Source organism: Patiria miniata, unplaced genomic scaffold, assembly GCF_015706575.1.
Source record: "Patiria miniata isolate m_02_andy unplaced genomic scaffold, ASM1570657v1 HiC_scaffold_14, whole genome shotgun sequence".
NCBI classification, from domain to species: Eukaryota; Metazoa; Echinodermata; class Asteroidea; order Valvatida; family Asterinidae; genus Patiria; species Patiria miniata.
In genome coordinates this window covers 11542173-11565656 of record NW_024037052.1, presented here as the reverse complement: position 1 = coordinate 11565656, position 23484 = coordinate 11542173, and the positions used below count along the sequence as shown (strand labels likewise).

At 40.2% G+C, this 23484-nt stretch overlaps 1 long non-coding RNA gene across 11 annotated transcripts; it reads right to left on the bottom strand.

The window, feature by feature from the left end:
• Positions 1-763: 763 nt before the first annotated feature.
• On the bottom strand, positions 764-22484 carry LOC119722057. 11 transcript variants are annotated; one of them, XR_005270386.1, is made up of 16 exons: positions 22098-22484; positions 21276-21729; positions 20322-20363; positions 19536-19585; positions 18410-19298; positions 15305-15346; positions 14908-14956; positions 13407-13499; positions 11422-11858; positions 10672-11124; positions 9716-9757; positions 8938-8987; positions 7814-8700; positions 4665-4705; positions 4033-4082; positions 764-2603 (listed from the first exon to the last, which is right to left on the bottom strand). It is a non-coding gene; the product is annotated as an uncharacterized LOC119722057 (long non-coding RNA). The 11 variants fall into 11 exon arrangements; XR_005270384.1 differs by having other exon boundaries at positions 11493-11858; XR_005270393.1 differs by having other exon boundaries at positions 8938-8975; positions 11493-11858.
• Positions 22485-23484: the final 1000 nt, after the last annotated feature.

Here is a 23484-nt window from a genome sequence, read left to right as displayed (position 1 = left end):
TCTTTAACGAACAATTGTTTCACTTATATACACATCGAACCCAACAAGCAAGCGAGTCAAAAAATGTACATTGCAAAATTGGCTGAACGTTGAATAAAAAACGAGAATGCATTTGCACAGTTTTTGAACAATACGGAGTCTTCTTCATTTCAATAATATTCTACACATAATCAGTTTACCTAGTTTTACAGATATGTAACATTTGACGTAAAATTACTTGCAAAAGTATCTCCGTTTTCAAAACTGCAAAAACTACTACTTCGCAACAACTTTATCAATAAGGAAACCTTGACATAATTCTTTGATAGGTCAACTTTGATTGACCTTGAAAATACATCTTTTTGTCACATTTAACCTTATTTGCAAGTTTTATTTTCTATTTTGAGGTTTTGGTGCCTTCTCCGTTTTTATGCTAATGCAAAGTTTCATATTCATTAGAAAACCTGTGATGATTATAATGATGTGTCAGTACATGGCAGTAAGACAATGACCAACCCTTTCCCACAAATGTTTTCAATTAGCAAATTTTGTATGAATAATTTGAAAGAAAAAACCCTTAACTGAAACAGTGTCTTCCTGAAATGACATCACATTAACAGCGTTAGTCCGGAAAAGCATGGAAACTTTTAAATTTAAAGAAGTGCACATTTGCAAAATCAGATTAACACAAAGAGTGTTATTAAATGTGTAGTTTTCCTACATTTCACAAAGTTGCGCAAAAGAATTCCTCAGAAAAATTCATTGCACATACCCTTCAAGTAAGAAAGAAAGTCAGTCTACGGTTTGAAGTCATCAAATGATTTAAGCTTAGGAATACAGACACGTATGAAGTCTTAAAAGATGTTTGACAAAATGTGAAATATATTTGCCCATTAATGAAAACGAATGCCCGATCATCTTGAATTGAATGAACAACTCGATACTTTTAATATGAATGCATCTTTGATAGGGACGAGTGAAGCTAAAATGCGTTAGAATGCTTGTATAGTGAAATAGAATGAATCATTTTGATTGTCGAATGCCGATCTGCGTGATCTTCAATTTCAACCTAAATCGAATGAACCAGGCGTTAAATTGAAGATATTTCGTTTATGAGCAATTCAAAGAAAAATCTGCAACAATAGTTATTAACAAATATCTCAAACAATTTCACAGCCCTACTCAAATACGTCCGAGTACTGCAAAAAAGAAAGAAATCAAGTTTTGGGCTATAATGAGATCTTTCACATATCACCCAAATTACTTGGAGAAAATGACAACAACTACTCATTCTTCTCTTGTGATTGATAAAGTGTAAGTGAATCATGTTCTTGGCTATTATGTATCAGGATATTTGTCACACATCACTAAATCTCCAACTGCAGTCTTAGAACACCAGGCACTACTCATAAGATTCCTCTCTTATGATTGGTTGAAACAGGCACAAAGCAAATCAAGCTCTGGGTTATTAAAATTTGTATCACAATTCACTAAACCTCCAACTACATACTTAACAGGTTATTAGCTACTCATACGGTTCTCCTAAGATTGATCCAAAAAGTCCAAAACCAATCATGTCCCTGGCTATCAGATTTCTAAGCTATCAGTTGAACGCCAACTATAGAACAATAAACTTACATGTAGAGACAAAACTGTTACCTAACAATACGTTTCTTCTCGTATTTATGATATAAAAGAAATGACAAATTCAAGTTCTGGGCCATCAAAACATGTCACAAATCAAAAGACTTCCAAGCGGAATATTTTTCTTTTATGAAAACTCATGTTCTGGGGAATCAGATAGATCACACATCACTTAATCTCAAACCGAAGAATTAGAGGGAACAAGAAGCACTACTCTCTTATGATTGATCCAAACAGTCAAAAAGCAAATCAAGTTCTGGGCATTCAAGATTTCTGTCATTAATCAATAATAACCTTCAAGAGCAGACTCAGCAGGCCATTAGCTACTCCTCAGGTTCTTCTCTTATGATGAGTGATCAAAAGGTCCCAAAAAAGATATCACATTCCTGGCTATCAGATATTAGTTGAAACTTCAACTATAGACTTAAATGTAGGGACAAGGCAGTTAGCTACTTCCAATAAACCAATCACAGAATTAGATAGACCATACTACTTGTTCTTCTCTTATGAATGATCCAAAAGTAAAAGAAAACTCATGTTCTGGGGGTATCGGAGTTGTCGCACCTACATAAATCTCCATCTGCAGACTAAGAGAGATCAGGCACTACTTAAAAAATTCCTCTCTTAAGACTGATCGAAAAAGCATAAACCTATCAAGTTTCTTGTCACAAATCACTAAACCTCCAACTGGAGACTTAAAAAGACCAGTAACTACTCATTCTTCTCTTATGAATGATCCACAAAGTAAAAGAAAACTCATACTGGGGCATCAGATTTTATCACATTCACAGGAGGCCATTGGAAAGTGTATAAAAAAAAAAATTAAAAAAAAAATCTCGGGGATGTTCGGGGATGTGCTGCTATCACACTTTCGCAGACTGCTTTACCTGGCAGTTGATTTTTCCGTATGTGTCCCCCGAGGTGCTGGTAGATCGCCTGTTTCTCTTCTCCTGTCCATGGCTTACGTATTTTCAGACGCACTGTTTAAAATTCAAAACAGACAGACGTTTCTTGCACTGCAATCAAATACACGCCTTTCGGAGCATTCAAATCCACTTGAAATTGGGTGGGGCCAAAAAATTGGGTACTTTATGTCCTGTTTTTTTTTTTTTTAGGGGGGGATTTGAACAATTCTTTTCTTATTTTGTGGGCTTTCTGAGGATTGGAGCAATCTGAGGATTGGACTGCACACAAAAGGATGGGAAATTAAAATTATCCCCACCCAGTCATGCTTTTTTCATTAAAGTTTCTTATTTTGTCTGTGTTTTTGATTCTTGATTTTTTTTTCTCAGCAAAAGGGAAGGTGGAAGGAGGAGGCTTCATGGCCCCTGTTGCGCCCCCATCCCTACAACACTGCTTTGTGCTTTTGAAATTTTGTTGAATGTTATAAAAAATAAAAATGAAAAATGAAAGACCTGCAGTTGATGTGCTTGGCTTCCCCTTGAAAAACAACAACGTAGAAAGACCAGTGTTGTGAAGTGTGCACATGGTACAGTATTACATCAATACAAACAGGAAATGAAAGGTACAATAGGTTTCACACGACATACACGCGTAGTGCTCTGGGATATTGAAACCATCAGTAATTTGCAAACTAATTGCTTTGACTAAAATATTTGTAAATCTTCAAGTCATTTTTTAAAAATGTAGTAGCCATGACCTTTGTGCGACCATGACCTTTGTGCGACCATGACTACTAGGCTTTTTGGGCTCCATTTGTAACTTTTTAGCTGTCAAAGGAATGACATGAAAATAAATTGCTGGATTGGGGGAGGAAATACATGGAAATAAAGGGGAAACCAGCACACTTATTTTGGGTGTTTGGGCATCATTTTAGATTTTGTTTTTTTCATTGTGTTTTGGGGTTTTTTTTGGGGGGGGATCTGAAATTTCTATATCTGAGCTTTTGTGGCTTTGAAGGATGGGAAATGAAAATGTCTCTTTTTCGTGAAATTTCCAAAGCATTTCTTTTTTTCCTGTGTTTTTGCTTTTTTTTTCTTTCATTCTTGGCAGGGGGAGGGCTGGGAGGTTGGTCCCTTTTGCCCCCAGATCCTTCATTGGTAACATGCTTTCATGATTTTAAATTGTTTGCTTAACATTAATTAAAAAAAAAATAAAAAATTCCAAAAATACCGTACCCGCAGTTGACGTGCCTGGCCTTGCCCTTTAAAAAACACTTTTTAATGTAAATTTATTCACTTCTTCCCCCCACTTAGTTGTTTAAATAAGCAGGGGGGGGGGGGGAGGTGAATAAATTGTTAAAAAAGTTTTTGTAAAAGTTTATTTGAATACCCATTCAATTTGAATTGAATGGGTATTCAATTCAATTTTATAAAAGTGAACTCATCTACTTGTGAAAAATGAAGATCAGTAACAGATCCAAAGGAAAGAAAATAAGCAGAACATTACCTGCTGGGGCCGCGACTTCCTGCCACCTGATGACGGGTCTTTGCAAACATCTGAGTAAATTGAAACAAGTGAAGGCAAGAAATTTTGAATCGCAAAGTTTTTTTTACGTTTTCGGAAACATGTCTGATCTATTAGAAGAGAAATCATCACGTTTCCAAAATATATCACTCTCTCAGGAATAAATCAAATAAATACTGTTTTCGGTCAAGTGTCAAAACATATATATAATTTCAATTTTCCAGTGATTTTGTTTGAAACTTTTATTTTCTTTCAAACTTGATTCCAGCTATTAATGGTTTGCACCTCGTGTGAGTAGCACTAACTATTTCCTCATAATTATGGAATTGACACGTGATGTGGTGTGATGTTAGGCGATAGGCAGCAGCGATAGTGACTTGTGAATATGACTCATACATAAAGGGTTCACTGGTAACATCTCCCATGCGTAAGAACCACTAAATTGTCCCAGGTATTAGTTTATGACTATGTATTTTTGATGTTTTTAAACACAAGAGAATGTGGACATGTATAAACCTGCAACTGTAAATGTATAATGCGCCCCACACATACCTCAATTATTCTATGAAAATTAATCTGCAATCTCAATCTGATAACAAAATTATTTTACGTACCTGCATCCTCCTCTTCACTTGATGATTCATCAGCCAAACACCTTGAAATAGAATAAAAGTTGTCCTTCGGTATTAGTGGCATATAATACCCTTTGAACGCTCTTATTAAACATAATGTAGGAATAGACAGTGTTATTGGCGATGCCTTCGACTCTTTTTCAAAATTGAGAAAATTGAACTCATTATGGGATTGATCTTTGTTGTGGGAACAAGGGGATTTAGGAAAGTTATCAAATCCAGCAAAGATATCAGTGGGCATTGGAAGAATCATTCGAAGGAAGTAAAATGTGACCTGCTCGTACAAAAGATGATTCACCTTGGTTGAATGAAAAAAGGGCCCAAAATGCTGTGGGCTAATTTTTAACTTGATGATTTTTAAATCCAGAACATATAAATATAACTATAATAAAGTATCTTCGACGATTTGTTCAGATATCAGGTTCCTTTGTTGACATTTGATATTCTAAAACTGCCACTATGTCTGTTTTCCACTTTTCAACAGGACATGAACTTCAAAATAGCATCCTTCCCGAAATTATTTCAAGGTAAACGCAATAGGTTTGTGTAGTGGTCTGCCAAATAGTCCAAAGCCCCAATCTACCGGGGGTTATTGGTCCAAAAATAAACTAGGGTTCTTTTATTTCATCATTTAATACAACAGTGTTGAAGGTTCTTTAGTCCTAAATGTCATTACAGTCAAAAGCTTTGGTAGTCCAAATTTAGTCCAATTTATTACCTGAAGGACAGTAAACAATTCGGCTAATCCAAACCATTTTTGTGTGCAAATAATGCTTGTGAGTTTTGACAATGGAAGTTAAAAAAATATATTTTCTTTCTTCATTCTTCCGAAAGAAAATTCTTTTTTTTTACTATATCTTCATCATGTGAAGAGTAATAAGAAAACAAGTACACAATTTTGGAGTACTATTGGTAGAAAGAGCCGCCTACCACGCTGAGAACGCCAAAAAAGGGGGAAAGGAAAAACGATATGGGAATCTCAAAACAATACAAAAATGTAATATACTACACAAAATGCATTTAAGTATGCAATCAGACCACTAAACGGGTCGCAGTATCATGTTTTACTGTACCAACAACGATAAACCATACTTTTACACTTCATGCTCGCAAATTGGCATCGACCAGGAATGGCCGTGTAGAAAATTGCGGAACGAAGTCCGCTTAAATACGCAAACAGTACTCACGGGCGAGAGTCGCGCTGAGGGCAAGTGCCTAGTCTTAACCATGTGTGTGGCGCTAATGAGGGATCAAAATGAATCGCTATGGAAGCGAATGATGGGGTTTGGCAAAACACTGAACTTGTACCCAAGGAAGACGGACTGAATGAAATATTCATCCATCTCCAATCGACCACCCTACTATGGAAATGTATGCCATCTGGGCAAATGATTGGCCAGAAGGAAGACGTGGGCCAGTGTGGTACGACTTATGTGCCGGTGGCATTGTCAGAGAGAATTCTTTTGAAGACCTGTATAATCAAGGATACTGGAGGACAAAAATAATTAATTTCGCCCGACCAATTCTGAGAGAATGCATCGACTTCAGCCACGCCTTTACACCAAAACCTTGAGTTAAACCGCGTGAATTTAGCGTTATGGGTGATGGCGAAACGGTCAATAGTGCGAGGACCCCATAGACTATCTATAAACCGAAATGATCCCCGGTCGATAGACCAGTCGTCGAAGTCTTGAAATCGAATGATTTCATCGGCGAGTTTGTTCTCGTTTCAAGGTAGCCACTCGGGTAACAAGACGCAATTGAATTCGTCGGCCATGTGAAATATTGATTTTGCGAGTTCATGCAAGTTGGGTTTGGGGCTGCCACACTGAATGATAATTGGGACACTGGAATTGATGGTAAACCATTTGACGTTCTTGCCTGTCACTGCTGTTTGCAACTGCTTAAGTACGTGACTTACTGCGCTAGTTCGCGCCAAGTAGAACTTTTTCGTTGCTCTACTGGGGACCAGGTACCGTGTACTTAAAAGTAAGGGTGACCTTCGACGTAACCACCGTAGCCCGTGTTGCTTGCATCGGAATAGATAGTCAAAGAGTGGACTAGCCTGCCTCGTATGGTAAAACCATTCAGGGACTGTAATTGCGTGAGCCAGAATAATCTGAGTTCCGAAACGGCGTCAGCAGGGAGAACAAATTAATCGGGCCAAGAGTGACGCGAATCAATGGCGCAGTAGCAACAAACGTGTCTTAAATCTAGCGACTGGACCGAGTGCTAATGAGGATGAAATTATGTGACCGGTAAATCGCGCTAAGTCTCGTACGGGAATGGCTTGGTTGGACTGGTGGGAATCCAGCACGGATGAAATGAACGTGAGAATCTTGTGAATTTTGCTTTGTGGTACCTGAAAGCGAAATGCGTCGGAGTTGATGGTAAGACCCAAGTACTGAATTGTTTTAGTGGGTGACCAGACACATTTTGTTTTGCTAGGAACGAATCCGCTGCAGGTTATGAGGTTTCGCACAAAGGAAACATTGGCTGAAGCTGACTCAAAGTCGGGGGAGACAATGAGTCCGTCGTCGATGTACATATGGGCCACGATACCGTTTTGATGGCAATGGTGCACTATAGGCCTGTTTAATTTGGTGAATAAGTGACAGGCGCTACTTAAACCGAAAAGAAGAACAGTAAAGGTATAATATCGGGTGACTGAATCGTTATGATGCCAAGAGAAACCGAGATATTTTTGATGAGATGGGAAGATATCGACGTGATGGTAACCCAACTCAAGATCAAAAGAAAAGTAGTACTGATTGTAATCGAGTGACGGAGCGATGTGGTGGGATCTTCGTACTTGAATTTCTCTTTCCAAATGTACTTATTCCGGTGTCGTAGGTCAAGCACTAATCGCAACTTTTTACCTTCTGCGACAGTCAAAGGATTGCAGCAGTATGGGGTAACAGTGCATTGCGTGATACAATTCTTTGCGAGCAAATCCGCGATGGCAGTTTCCACAAATTGTGCATGGGATAGACTTGACTTATTGTTTGACAAAACAGCAAGAGGAGGAGTGACATAAAATGGAATCTTGTATCCATCTGAAATAACCTCTTGTACAAAAATACTACTCTTAAGTATGTCTCGCCAAAATAAGAAGCGAGGTTTCAGCTTACCCTTTACACCGGATGGGACAGGAGTAGTTGAGTCCTGCTCTTCCCAGTCCCTATGCTGTGGTGGTATCAGTGGCTGAAGGTTGTGACCGGCGCTGAGGCTGTCGGAGGGCCCGAAGAGAGGGGCAGTTGGATCGGATATGTCCTGCGATTCCGCACTGGAAACAGGACCGGAAATCTTGACGATATGTGTACCGGCTGTAGGTACGAAAAGAACTCGCAGCAGGGTAAGGACGTACAGGATTGCGAGCCTTGGCCTTGGACTTCTTAGCGGCTTCTGATTTCTTGCTGGTCGCCATTTTCTCCGCCTTTCTGAGTCGTTTCTCATCGTCCGAGTCGTCGGCTTAATTGTCGGTGACGTATTCTTTAACCGTGGCCCAACCTTGGGAAGAACGATCGGCCAACCTGATCAGCTTCTGCCGCTGTTTGATTTCTGTGCTGGCTTGCTTGAGGGCCTCTCTGGCTGCGTTGACGTCTCCGGCGTCTAACGATGCTAAGGCCGAGTCAATTAGGCTGGAGAGCTTTTCTTCGTGGCGAAACTGGTCCTTGTTACCGTCGCTTTTAAAGTCTGGTGGACTGCCAGCAAGGGTACGCTGCCTCTTAAAGGCTGAATCTACTTTACTGTCTATCGAGTTAGCCAACGATCTGATGGCCGATAGGTATCTCTTGATTTGCATTATCAGGTTAGGATTCATATTGCACGAACAAAATGCGTATGTCAGCGAGATAAGGTTGCTCAACCGAGAATGAAGTTGAATAGGCAACTTGGCGTTTATAAGAAATGGCGTCACAAAGAGTTACGTGACAAAGCGCGCAAGGAATTTGCGCACTGCACCTGTCTTGCGGTAACGTCACATTCATGAAGGGGCTATTTGAATAAGCACAAGGATCTGTATATATAAAACAATATTAAACGGCTTTAAATTGTGAAATGGAAGCTACTGTTTTTCACACAGGAAATTTAGAATTTCGTCGAGTCGACACTTTTTAATGTTAATTTGTTCCACTCCCCCCACTTATTTAAACAACTACCCCATTCAATTCAATTTTATAAAGTGAACTCATCTACTTGTGAAAAATGAAGATCAGTAACAGATCCAAAGGAAAGAAAATAAGCAGAACCTTACCTGCTGGGTGCCCAGCTTCCTGCCACCTGATGACGGGTCTTTGCAAACATCTGCGTAAATTGAAACAAATTAAGGCAAGAATTTATGAATCGCAAAGTTTTTTTTACATTTTCGGAAACATGTCTGATCTATTAGTGAAGAAATCATCACGTTTCCAAAATATATCACTCTCTCAGGAATGAATCAAATAAATACTGTTTTCGGTCAAGTGTCAAAACATATATATAATTTCAATTTTCCAGTGAGTTTGTTTGAAACTTTTATTTTCTTTCAAACTTGATTCCAGCTATTAATGGTTTGCACCTCGTGTGAGTAGCACTAACTATTTACTCATAATTATGGAATTGACACGTGATGTGGTGTGATGTTAGGCGATAGGCAGCAGCGATAGTGACTTGTGAATATGACTCATACATAAAGGGTTCACTGGTAACATCTCCCATGCGTACTACTGGTGCGTATCAAATTTCCACCAATAAATCCGCATGGGCATTTTCCCACAAAATTCCACATTTAGCGAGACACTAGCAGAGTGTTTTAAAACCTTGCTGAAAACACCCGCACATGGCAGCCTCTCGACTAATAGGAACCGCTAAACTGTCCCAGGTATTAGTTTATGGCTATGTATTTATGATGTTTTTAAACACAAGAGAATGTGGACATGTATAAACCTGCAACTGTAAATGTATAATGCGCCCCCCCCCCCCCACACATACCTCAATTATTCTATGAAAATTAATCTGCAATCTCAATCTGATAACAAAATTATTTTACGTACCTGCATCCTCCTCTTCACTTGATGATTCATCAGCCAAAACACCTTGAAATAGAATAAAAGTTGTCCTTTGGTATTAGTGGCATATAATACCCTTTGAAGGCTCTTATTAAACATAATGTAGGAATAGACAGTGGGCATTGGAAAGAATCATTCGAAGGAGGTAAAATGTGACCTTCTCGTACAAAAGATGATGCACCTTGGAACAGGTTGAATGGAAAAAGGGCCCAAAATGCTGTGGGCTAATTTTTAACTTGATGATTTTTAAATCCAGAACATATTAATATAACTATAATAAAGTATCTTCGACGATTTGTTCAGATATTAGGTCCCTTTGTGGACATTTGCTCTTCTAAAACTGGCACTTTCTCTGTTTTCCACTTTTCAACAGGACATGAACTTCAAAACAGCATTCTTCCCGAAATTATTCCAAGGTAAACACCATACATTTGTGTAGTGGTCTGCCAAATAGTCCAAAGCCCCAATCTACCGGGGGGGTTATTGGTCCAAAAATAAACTAGGGTTCTTTTATCTGATCATTTGATACAACAGTGTTTAAGGTTCTTTAGTCCTAAATTTCATTACAGTCAAAAGCTTTGGTAGTCCAAATTTAGTCCAATTAATTACCTGAAGGACCGATTGTCCAAATGGAAAACAAGGTTTCTACTGTCCAAAGACTAATTATTCTAAAATGAATTAGGGCCAATAAATAGAAATTTAAAATATCACTCTTTATTGCCTATTCAGATTGTTGAATCTTATCGTCACTCTAGACTACAAACTTTAGTGTCAATTTGGGCTTTTGAACACTTTTGTCATATTTCAAAATGAAACCACAATTTAAAAGGAAATTAACATATTTGCAATAATATGCAAATATCTCAGGTCCATCCATATTCCCAGAAAAGTCCCAGGTCACAGTACGAGAATCCTAATTAATGCACCTAATGGTTCCTTACCTTCCAAATCAATATCATCAAGTTTTCGGCCAGACAGTTTTGCTATCTTGCCTTTGTCTTCAGCAAGAAGTAGCTTGCTGACTTTCGCAAGCTCTAGTGTCGACTCGTGTTGGCGGTAGAAGTCCCTGTGGACAGTTATGTCGTGGCACAGGTGCCTTGCTAGCCAGTCGAGCGCATTGCTGTTTAGGTCTATAATCTGAGACACCGTTGCAACATACTTTCTCAGCTTTGTGCTCGTTTCTGCAGGAGGCTCTTGCAGATTAGCCTGCTTGGCAACAGCAGTTAGGCAATCCCATCCTCTCACTTGTTTCAAGGAGTTTCGGGGGCGAGCAAATATATAGGGATTCGCATTATGCGCCCCAACTGCTTCACGGTTTTCCATCAAGACTTCCACTGGTCAGAAGCACAGGCACTGCGCGACCTCTCTTTCCCCTTATCTGTACCAGGTCGAGTCTGTATACAAATCAAATGGCACCAGAAACAAATCAAATGGCACCAGAAAAAGAATGACTTAGTTGAATGACTAAACAAATATGATACAATAAGCAATACATCCGTTAACTAGAGGATAGTTCCAAATTCTGGTAAACCCAAAGAAACTCTTATCCCCTTCAATACAATAGGATAACATACACATGAATATTGCCAAATTAAACTAAAAATGCCTGTAACATTTAGGTTTAATTCAGCTACTCCCCCAAAAAAGAAACATTCCCATGTTTCAAACTGTCCAATACAATTAATACGTACTGAGCTTTCCCAGGTCAAACCTTTGCAATCAGATTCCTACCGAAGGCCAGTATTAACTTGTCACCCCTTACCACCATGGATATCTGATGATGGACCATTGCCGACGGAACATGCAAAATGGGCATGGCAGGTTATCTGAAGATTGGACCTCTTGACCGAAGGGAGGATTTCTGGCAACGATGATCTGACCCACACCAGTTGACAGCACCTCCATATTATGGTAGAAATTCCCTTTCAAACGGAGCCTCTCAAATTCAACAGTAGGTCGCCTGTTAGTTGACTTGGGCTCCTTGGCCTTGGCATGTTTTACCTCAGACTCATCAGCGTGCATATCTTTCATGTGCCTGGCTGCCTTGGAAACCATACTGCCACAAAAAAGGCATGCTTGCCGCTTCTCGTATATTCTAGCCTGCCCTTCGGTGCCTTGTTGAGCTCATCTATACAAACAACCAACAACAAAAAAGCATGAAGTCTTTTGAGTTGTTGTAGTTTATTGTAGTAACAGTGAGACATGTATGTCAATAACAAATGGTTAGTGACCAGTTACAGGACCATCACTGTGTGGACCCATGTAGTAAGACATATGCCAATAACAGACAGGTGTGTGACCAGTTACAGGACCATCACTGTGTGGACCCATGTAGTAAGACATATGCCAATAACAGACAGGTGTGTGACCAGTTACAGGACCATCACTGTGTGGAACCATGTAGTATGACATATGCCAATAACATACAGGTGTGTGACCAGTTACAGGACCATCACTATGTGGACCAATGTAGTAAGACATTTGCCAATAACAGACAGGTGTGTGACCAGTTACTGGACCATCACTGTGTGGACCCATGTATGCCAATAACAGACAGGTGTGTGACCAGATACTGGACCATCACTGTGTGGACCCATGTATTAAGACAAATGCCAATAACAGACAGGTGTGTGACCAGTTACTGGACCATCACTGTGTGGACCCATGTATGCCAATAACAGACAGGTGTGTGACCAGATACTGGACCATCACTGTGTGGACCCATGTATTAAGACAAATGCCAATAACAGACAGGTGTGTGACCAGTTACAGGACCATCACTGAGTGGACCCATGTAGTAAGACAAATGCCAATAACAGACAGGTGTGTGACCAGTTACAGCTAGGACCATCAGTGTGTGGCCCATGTAGTAAAACAAATGCCAATAACAGACAGGTGTGTGACCAGTTACAGGACCATCACTGTGTGGACCCATGTAGTAAGACATACGCCAATAACAGACAGGTGTGTGACCAGTTACAGGACCATCACTGTGTGGACCCATGTAGTAAGACATACGCCAATAACAGACAGGTGTGTGACCAGTTACAGGACCATCACTGTGTGGACCCATGTAGTAAGACATACGCCAATAACAGACAGGTGTGTGACCAGTTACAGGACCATCACTGTGTGGACCCATGTAGTAAGACAAATGCCAATAACAGACAGGTGTGTGACCAGTTAAAAGACCATCCTTGTGTGGGCCCATGTAGTAAGACAAATGCCAATAACAGACAGGTGTGTGACCAGTCACAGGACCATGACTGTGTGGACCCATGTAGTGAGACATATGCCAATAACAGACAGGAGTGTAAAAGAAAACTCATGTTCTGGGGGTATCGGAGTTGTCGCACCTACATAAATCTCCATCTGCAGACTTAGAGAGATCAGGCACTACTTAAAAAATTCCTCTCTTAAGACTGATCGAAAAAGCATAAACCTATCAAGTTTCTTGTCACAAATCACTAAACCTCCAACTGGAGACTTAAAAAGACCAGTAACTACTCATTCTTCTCTTATGAATGATCCACAAAGTAAAAGAAAACTCATACTGGGGCATCAGATTTTATCACATTCACAGGAGGCCATTGGAAAGTATAAAAAAAAAAAAAAAAAAAAAAAATCGGGGATGTTCGGGGATGTGCTGCTATCACACTTTCGCAGACTGCTTTACCTGGCAGTTGATTTTTCCGTATGTGTCCCCCGAGGTGCTGGTAGATCGCCTGTTTCTCTTCTCCTGTCCATGGCTTACGTATTTTCAGACGCACTGTTTAAAATTCAAAACAGACAGACGTTTCTGCACTGCAATCAAATACACGCCTTTCGGAGCATTCAAATCCACTTGAAATTGGGTGGGGCCAAAAAATTGGGTACTTTATGTCCTTTTTTTTTTTTTTTAGGGGGGGGGGGATTTGAACAATTCTTTTCTTATTTTGTGGGCTTTCTGAGGATTGGAGCAATCTGAGGATTGGACTGCACACAAAAGGATGGGAAATTAAAATTATCCCCACCCAGTCATGCTTTTTTCATTTTGTCTGTGTTTTTGATTCTTGATTTTTTTTTTCTCAGCAAAAGGGAAGGTTGAAGGAGGAGGTTTCATGGCCCCTGCTGCGCCCCCATCCCTACAACACATTGCTTTGTGCTTTTGAAATTTTGTTTAATGTTATAAAAAATAAAAATGAAAAATGAAAGACCTGCAGTTGATGTGCTTGGCTTCCCCTTAAAAAACAACAACGTAGAAAGACCAGTGTTGTGAAGTGTGCACACGGTACCGTTATTACATCAATACAAACAGGAAATGAAAGGTACAATAGGTTTCACACGACATACATGCGTAGTGCTCTGGGATATTGAAACCATCAGTAATTTGCAAACTAATTGCTTTGACTCAAATATTTGTAAATCTTCAAGTCATTTTTTAAAAATGTAGTAGCCATGACCTTTGTGCGACCATGACTACTAGGCTTTTTGGGCTCCATTTGTAACTTTTTAGCTGTCAAAGGAATGACATGAAAATAAATTGCTGGATTGGGGGAGGAAATACATGGAAATCAAGGGGAAACCAGCACACTTATTTTGGGTGTTTGGGCATCAATTTTAGATTTTGTTTTTTTCATTGTGTTTTGGGGTTTTTTTGGGGGGGGGGGGATCTGAAATTTCTATATCTGAGCTTTGTGGCTTTGAAGGATGGGAAATGAAAATGTCTCTTTTTCGTGAAATTTCCAAAGCATTTCTTTTTTTCCTGTGTTTTTGCTTTTTTTCTTTCATTCTTGGCAGGGGGAGGGCTGGGAGGTTGGTCCCTTTTGCCCCCAGATCCTTCATTGGTAACATGCTTTCATGATTTTAAATTGTTTGCTTAACATTAATTTAAAAAAAAAAAAAAAAATTCCAAAAATACCGTACCCGCAGTTGACGTGCCTCGCTTGCCCTTTAAAAAACACTTTTTAATGTAAATTTATTCACTTCTTCCCCCCACTTAGTTGTTTAAATAAGCAGGGGGGGGGGGGAAGAAGTGAATAAATTGTTTAAAAAGTTTTTGTAAAAGTTTAATTGAATACCCATTCAATTTGAATTGAATGGGTATTCAATTCAATTTTATAAAAGTGAACTCATCTACTTGTGAAAAATGAAGATCAGTAACAGATCCAAAGGAAAGAAAATAAGCAGAACCTTACCTGCTGGGCGCCCAGCTTCCTGCCACCTGATGACGGGTCTTTGCAATATCTGAGTAAATTGAAACAAATTAAGGCAAGAAATTTTGAATCACAAAGTTTTTTTTACGTTTTCGGAAACATGTCTGATCTATTAGTGAAGAAATCATCACATTTCCAAAATATATCACTCTCTCAGGAATAAATCAAATAAATACCGTTTTCGGTCAAGTGTCAAAACATATATATAATTTCAATTTTCCAGTTTATGACAATGTATTTTTGATGTTTTTAAACACAAGAGAATGTGGACATGTATAAACCTGCAACTGTAAATGTATAATGCGCCCCACACATACCTCAATTATTCTATGAAAATTAATCTGCAATCTCAATCTGATAACAAAATTATTTTACGTACCTGCATCCTCCTCTTCACTTGATGATTCATCAGCCAAAACACCTTGAAATAGAATAAAAGTTGTCCTTCGTATTAGTGGCATATAATACCCTTTGAACGCTCTTATTAAACATAATGTAGGAATAGACAGTGTTATTGGCGATGCCTTTGACTCTTTTTCAAAATTGAGAAAATTGAACTCATAATGGGATTGATCTTTGTTGTGGGAACAAGGGGATTTAGGAAAGTTATCAAATCCAGCAAAGATATCAGTGGGCATTGGAAGAATCATTCAAAGGAAGTAAAATGTGACCTGCTCGTACAAAAGATGATGCACCTTGGTTGAATGGGAAAAGGGCCCAAAATGCTGTGGGCTAATTTTTAACTTGATGATTTTTAAATCCAGAACATATAAATATAACTATAATAAAGTATCTTCGACGATTTGTTCAGATATCAGGTTCCTTTGTTGACATTTGATATTTTAAAACTGCCACTATGTCTGTTTTCCACTTTTCAACAGGACATGAACTTCAAAATAGCATCCTTCACGAAATTATTTCAAGGTAAACGCAATAGGTTTGTGTAGTGGTCTGCCAAATAGTCCAAAGCCCCAATCTACCGGGGGTTATTGGTCCAAAAATAAACTAGGGTTCTTTTATTTCATCATTTGATACAACAGTGTTTTGGTTTTGGTAGTCCAAATTTAGTCCAATTAATTACCTGAAGGACAGTAAACAATTTGGCTAATCCAAACCATTTTTGTGTGCAAATAATGCTTGTGAGTTTTGGCAATGGAAGTTAAAAAAAATACATTTTCTTTCTTCATTCTTCCGAAAGAAAATTCTTTTTTTTACTATACATGTATCTTCATCATGTGAAGAGTAATAAGAACACAAGTACACAATTTTGGAGTACTATTGGTAGAAAGAGCCGCCTACCACACTGAGAACGCCAAAAAAGGGGGAAAGGAAAAACGATATGGGAATCTCAAAACAATACAAAAATGTAATATACTACACAAAATGCATTAAGTATGCAATCAGACCACTAAACGGGTCGCAGTATCATGTTTTACTGTACCAACAACGATAAACCATACTTTTACACTTCATGCTCGCAAATTGGCATCGACCAGGAATGGCCGGGTACAAAATTGCGGAACGAAGTCCGCTTAAATACGCAAACAGTACTCACGGGTGAGAGTCGCGCTGAGGGCAAGTGCCTAGTCTTAACCATGTGTGTGGCGCTAATGAGGGATCAAAATGAATTGCTATGGAAGCGAATGATGGGGTTTGGCAAAACACTGAACTTGTACCCAAGGAAGACGGACTGAATGAAATATTCATCCATCTCCAATCGACCACCCTACTATGGAAATGTATGCCATCTGGGCAAATGATTGGCCAGAAGGAAGACGTGGGCCAGTGTGGTACGACTTATGTGCCGGTGGCATTGTCAGAGAGAATTCTTTTGAAGACCTGTATAATCAAGGATACTGGAGGACAAAAATAATTATTTTCGCCCGACCAATTCTGAGAGAATGCATCGACTTCAGCCACGCCTTTACACCAAAACCTGGAGTTAAACCGCGTGAATTTAGCGTTATGAGGTGATGGCGAAACGGTCAATAGTGCGAGGACCCCATAGACTATCTATAAACCGAAATGATCCCCGGTCGATAGACCAGTCGTCGAAGTCTCGAAATCGACTGATTTCATCGGCGAGTTTGTTCTCGTTTCTAGGTACCCACTCAGGTAACAAGGCCATGTGAAATATTGATTTTGCGAGTTCATGCAAGTTGGGTTTGGGGCTGCCACACTGAATGATAATTGGGACACTGGAATTGTCGGTAAACCATTTGACGTTCTGGCCTGTCACTGCTTTTTGCAACTGCTTAAGTACGTGACTTACTGCGGCTAGTTCGCGCCAAGTAGAACTTTTTCGTTGCTCTACTGGGGACCAGGTACCGTGTACTTAAAAGTAAGGGTGACCTTCGACGTAACCACCGTAGCCCGTGTCGCTTGCATCGGAATAGATAGTCAAAGAGTGGACTAAGCCTGCCTCGTATGGTAAAACCATTCAGGGACTGTAATTGCGTGAGCCAGAATAATCTGAGTTCCGAAACGGCGTCAGCAGGGAGAACAAATTAATCGGACCAAGAGTGACGCGAATCAATGGCGTGGTAGCAACAACGTGTCTTAAATCTAGCGACTGGACCGAGTGCTAATGAGGATGAAATTATGTGACCGGTAAATCGCGCTAAGTCTCGTACGGGAATGGCTTGGTTGGACTGGTGGGAATCCAGCACGGATGAAATGAACGTGAGAATCTTGTGAATTTTGCTTTGTGGTACCTGAAAGCGAAATGCGTCGGAGTTGATGGTAAGACCCAAGTACTGAATTGTTTTAGTGGGTGACCAGACACATTTTGTTTTGCTAGGAACGAATCCGCTGCAGGTTATGAGGTTGCGCACAAAGGAAACATTGGCTGAAGCTGACTCAAAGTCGGGGGAGACAATGAGTCCGTCGTCGATGTACATAAAGGCCACGATACCGTTTTGACGGCAATGGTGCAACTATAGGCCTGTTTAATTTGGTGAATAAGTGACAGGCGCTACTTAAACCGAAAAGAAGAACAGTAAAGGTATAATATCGGGTGACTGAATCGTTATGATGCCAAGAGAAACCGAGATATTTTTGATGAGATGGGAAGATATCGACATGATGGTAACCCAACTCAAGATCAAAAGAAAAGTAGTACTGATTGTAATCGAGTGACGGAGCGATGTGGTGGGATCTTCGTACTTGAATTTCTCTTTCCAAATGTACTTATTCCGGTGTCGTAGGTCAAGCACTAATCGCAACTTTTTACCTTCTGCGACAGTCAAAGGATTGCAGCAGTATGGGGTAACAGTGCCTTGCGTGATACAATTCTTTGCGAGCAAATCCGCGATGGCAGTTTCCACAAATTGTGCATGGGATAGACTTGACTTATTGTTTGACAAAACAGCAAGAGGAGGAGTGACATAAAATGGAATCTTGTATCCATCTGAAATAACCTCTTGTACAAAAATACTACACTTAAGTATGTCTCGCCAAAATAAGAAGCGAGGTTTCAGCTTACCCTTTACACCGGATGGGACAGGAGTAGTTGAGACCTGCTCTTCCCAGTCCCTATGCTGTGGTGGTATCAGTGGCTGAAGGTTGTGACCGGCGCTGAGGCTGTTGGAGGGCCCGAAGAGAGGGGCAGTTGGATCGGATATGTCCTGCGATTCCGCACTGGAAACAGGACCGGAAATCTTGACGATATGTGTACCGGCTGTAGGTACGAAAAGAACTCGCAGCAGGGTAAGGACGTACAGGATTGCGAGCCTTGGCCTTGGACTTCTTAGCGGCTTCTGATTTCTTGCTGGTCGCCATTTTCTCCGCCTTTCTAAGTCGTTTCTCATCGTCCGAGTCGTCGGCTTAATTGTCGGTGACGTATTCTTTAACCGTGGCCCAACCTTGGGAAGAACGATCGGCCAACCTGATCAGCTTCTGCCGCTGTTTGATTTCTGTGCTGGCTTGCTTGAGGGCCTCTCTGGCTGCGTTGACGTCTCCGGCGTCTAACGATGCTAAGGCCGAGTCAATTAGGCTGGAGAGCTTTTCTTCGTGGCGAAACTGGTCCTTGTTACCGTCGCTTTTAAAGTCTGGTGGACTGTCGGCAAGGGTACGCTGCCTCTTAAAGGCTGAATCTACTTTACTGTCTATCGAGTTAGCCAACGATCTGATGGCCGATAGTATCTCTTGATTTGCATTATCAGGTTAGGATTCATATTGCACGGAGAACAAAATGCGTATGTCAGCGAGATAAGGTTGCTCAACCGAGAATGAAGTTGAATAGGCAACTTGGCGTTTATAAGAAATGGCGTCACAAAGAGTTACGTGACAAAGCGCGCAAGGAATTTGCGCACTGCACCTGTCTTGCGGTAACGTCACATTCATGAAGGGGCTATTTGAATAAGCACAAGGATCTGTATATATAAAACAATATTAAACGGCTTTAAATTGTGAAATGGAAGCTACTGTTTTTCACACTGGAAATTTAGAATTTCGTCGAGTCGACACTTTTTAATGTTAATTTATTCCACTCCCCCCACTTATTTAAACAACTACCCCATTCAATTCAATTTTATAAAGTGAACTCATCTACTTGTGAAAAATGAAGATCAGTGACAGATCCAAAGGAAAGAAAATAAGCAGAACCTTACCTGCTGAGTGCCCAGCTTCCTGCCACCTGATGACGGGTCTTTGCAAACATCTGCGTAAATTGAAACAAATTAAGGCAAGAATTTATGAATCGCAAAGTTTTTTTTACATTTTCGGAAACATGTCTGATCTATTAGTGAAGAAATCATCACGTTTCCAAAATATATCACTCTCTCAGGAATAAATCAAATAAATACTGTTTTCGGTCAAGTGTCAAAACATATATATAATTTCAATTTTCCAGTGATTTTGTTTGAAACTTTAATTTTTTTTCAAACTTGATTCCAGCTATTAATGGTTTGCACCTCATGTGAGTACTGAGTAGCACTAACTATTTACTCATAATTATGGAATTGACACGTGATGTGGTGTGATGTTAGGCGATAGGCAGCAGCGATAGTGACTTGTGAATATGACTCATACATAAAAGGATTCACTGGTAACATCTCCCATGCGTACTACTGGTGCGTGTCAAATTTCAACCAATAAATCCGTATGGGCATTTTCCCACAAAATTCCACATTTAGCGAGACACTAGGCAGAGTGTTTTAAAACCTTGCTGAAAACACCCGCACATGGCAGCCTCTCGACTAATAGGAACCGCTAAACTGTCCCAGGTATTAGTTTATGGCTATGTATTTATGATGTTTTTAAACACAAGAGAATGTGGACATGTATAAACCTGCAACTTTAAATGTATAATGCGCCCCCCCCCCCCACACATACCTCAATTATTCTATGAAAATTAATCTGCAATCTCAATCTGATAACAAAATTATTTTACGTACCTGCATCCTCCTCTTCACTTGATGATTCATCAGCCAAAACACCTTGAAATAGAATAAAAGTTGTCCTTTGGTATTAGTGGCATATAATACCCTTTGAAGGCTCTTATTAAACATAATGTAGGAATAGACAGTGGGCATTGGAAAGAATCATTCGAAGGAAGTAAAATGTGACCTTCTCGTACAAAAGATGATGCACCTTGGTACAGGTTGAATGGAAAAAGGGCCCAAAATGCTGTGGGCTAATTTTTAACTTGATGATTTTTAAATCCAGAACATATTAATATAACTATAATAAAGTATCTTCGACGATTTGTTCAGATATAAGGTCCCTTTGTGGACATTTGCTCTTCTAAAACTGGCACTTTCTCTGTTTTCAAATTTTCAACAGGACATGAACTTCAAAACAGCATTCTTCCCGAAATTATTCCAAGGTAAACACCATACATTTGTGTAGTGGTCTGCCAAATAGTCCAAAGCCCCAATCTACCGGGGGTTATTGGTCCAAAAATAAACTAAGGTTCTTTTATCTGATCATTTGATACAACAGTGTTTAAGGTTCTTTAGTCCTAAATTTCATTACAGTCAAAAGCTTTGGTAGTCCAAATTTAGTCCAATTAATTACCTGAAGGACTGATTGTCCAAATGGAAAACAAGGTTTCTACTGTCCAAAGACTAATTATTCTAAAATGAATTAGGGCCAATAAATAGAAATTTAAAATATCACTTTTTATTGCCTATTCAGATTGTTGAATCTTATCGTCACTCTGGACTACAAACTTTAGTGTCAATTTGGGCTTTTGAACACTTTTGTCATATTTCAAAATGAAACCACAATTTAAAAGGAAATTAACATATTTGCAATAATATGCAAATATCTCAGGTCCATCCATATTCCCAGAAAAGTCCCAGGTCACAGTACGAGAATCCTAATTAATGCACCTAATGGTTCTTTACCTTCCAAATCAATATCATCAAGTTTTCGGCCAGACAGTTTTGCTATCTTGCCTTTGTCTACAGCAAGAAGTAGCTTGCTGACTTTCGCAAGCTCTAGTGTCGACTCGTGTTGGCGGTAGAAGTCCCTGTGGACAGTTATGTCGTGGCACAGGTGCCTTGCTAGCCAGTCGAGCGCATTGCTGTTTAGGTCTAATAATCTGAGACACCGTTGCAACATACTTTCTCAGCTTTGTGCTCGTTTCTGCAGGAGGCTCTTGCAGATTAGCCTGCTTGGCAACAGCAGTTAGGCAATCCCATCCTCTCACTTGTTTCAAGGAGTTTCGGGTGCGAGCAAATATATAGGGATTCGAATTATGCGCCCCAACTGCTTCACGGTTTTCCATCAAGACTTCCACTGGTCAGAAGCACAGGCACTGCGCGACCTCTCTTTCCCCTTATCTGTACCAGGTCGAGTCTGTATACAAATCAAATGGCACCAGAAACAAATCAAATGGCACCAGAAAAAGAATGACTTAGTTGAATGACTAAACAAATATGATACAATAAGCAATACATCCGTTAACTAGAGGATAGTTCCAAATTCTGGTAAACCCAAAGAAACTCTTATCCCCTTCAATACAATGGGATAACATACACATGAATATTGCCAAATTAAACTAAAAATGCCTGAAACATTTAGGTTTAATTCAGCTACTCCCCCAAAAAAGAAACATTCCCATGTTTCAAACTGTCCAATACAATTAATACGTACTGAGCTTTCCCAGGTCAAACCTTTGCAATCAGATTCCTACCGAAGGCCAGTATTAACTTGTCACCCCTTACCACCATGGATATCTGATGATGGACCATTGCCGACAGAACATGCAAAATGGGCATGGCAGGTTATCTGAAGATTGGACCTCTTGACCGAAGGGAGGATTTCTGGCAACGATGATCTGACCCACACCAGATGACAGCACCTCCATATTTATGGTAGAAATTCCCTTTCAAACGGAGCCTCTCAAATTCAACAGTAGGTCGCCTGTTAGTTGACTTGGGCTCCTTGGCCTTGGCATGTTTCACCTCAGACTCATCAGCGTGCATATCTTTCATGTGCCTGGCTGCCTTGGAAACCATACTGCCACAAAAAAGGCATGCTTGCCGCTTCTCGTATATTCTAGCCTGCCCTTCGGTGCCTTGTTGAGCTCATCTATACAAACAACCAACAACAAAAAGCATGAAGTCTTCGGAGTTGTTGTTGTTTATTGTAGTAACAGTGAGACATGTATGTCAATAACAAATGGTTAGTGACCAGTTACAGGACCATCACTGTGTGGACCCATGTAGTAAGACATATGCCAATAACAGACAGGTGTGTGACCAGTCACAGGACCATCACTGTGTGGACCCATGTAGTAAGAAATATGCCAATAACAGACAGGTGTGTGACCAGTCACAGGACCATCACTGTGTGGACCCATGTAGTAAGAAATATGCCAATAACAGACAGGTGTGTGACCAGTCACAGGACCATCACTGTGTGGACCCATGTAGTCAGACATACGCCAATAACAGACAGGTGTGTGACCAGTTACAGGACCATCACTGTGTGGACCCATGTAGTAAGACATATGCCAATAACAGACAGGTGTGTGACCAGTTACTGGACCATCACTGTGTGGACCCATGTAGTAAGACATATGCCAATAACAGACAGGTGTGTGACCAGTTACAGGACCATCACTGTGTGGACCCATGTAGTAAGACAAATGCCAATAACAGACAGGTGTGTGACCAGTTACAGGACCATCACTGTGTGGACCCATGTAGTAAGACATATGCCAATAACAGACAGGTGTGTGATCAGTTACAGGACCATCACTGTGTGGACCCATGTAGTAAGACATATGCCAATAACAGACAGGTGTGTGACCAGTCACAGGACCATCACTGTGTGGACCCATGTAGTAAGACATATGCCAATAACAGACAGGTGTGTGACCAGTCACAGGACCATCACTGTGTGGACCCATGTAGTAAGACATATGCCAATAACAGACAGGTGTGTGACCAGTTACAGGACCAGCACTGTGTGGACCCATGTAGTAAGACATATGCCAATAACAGACAGGTGTGTGACCAGTTACAGGACCAGCACTGTGTGGACCCATGTAGTAAGACATATGCCAATAACAGACAGGTGTGTGACCAGTTACAGGACCATCACTGT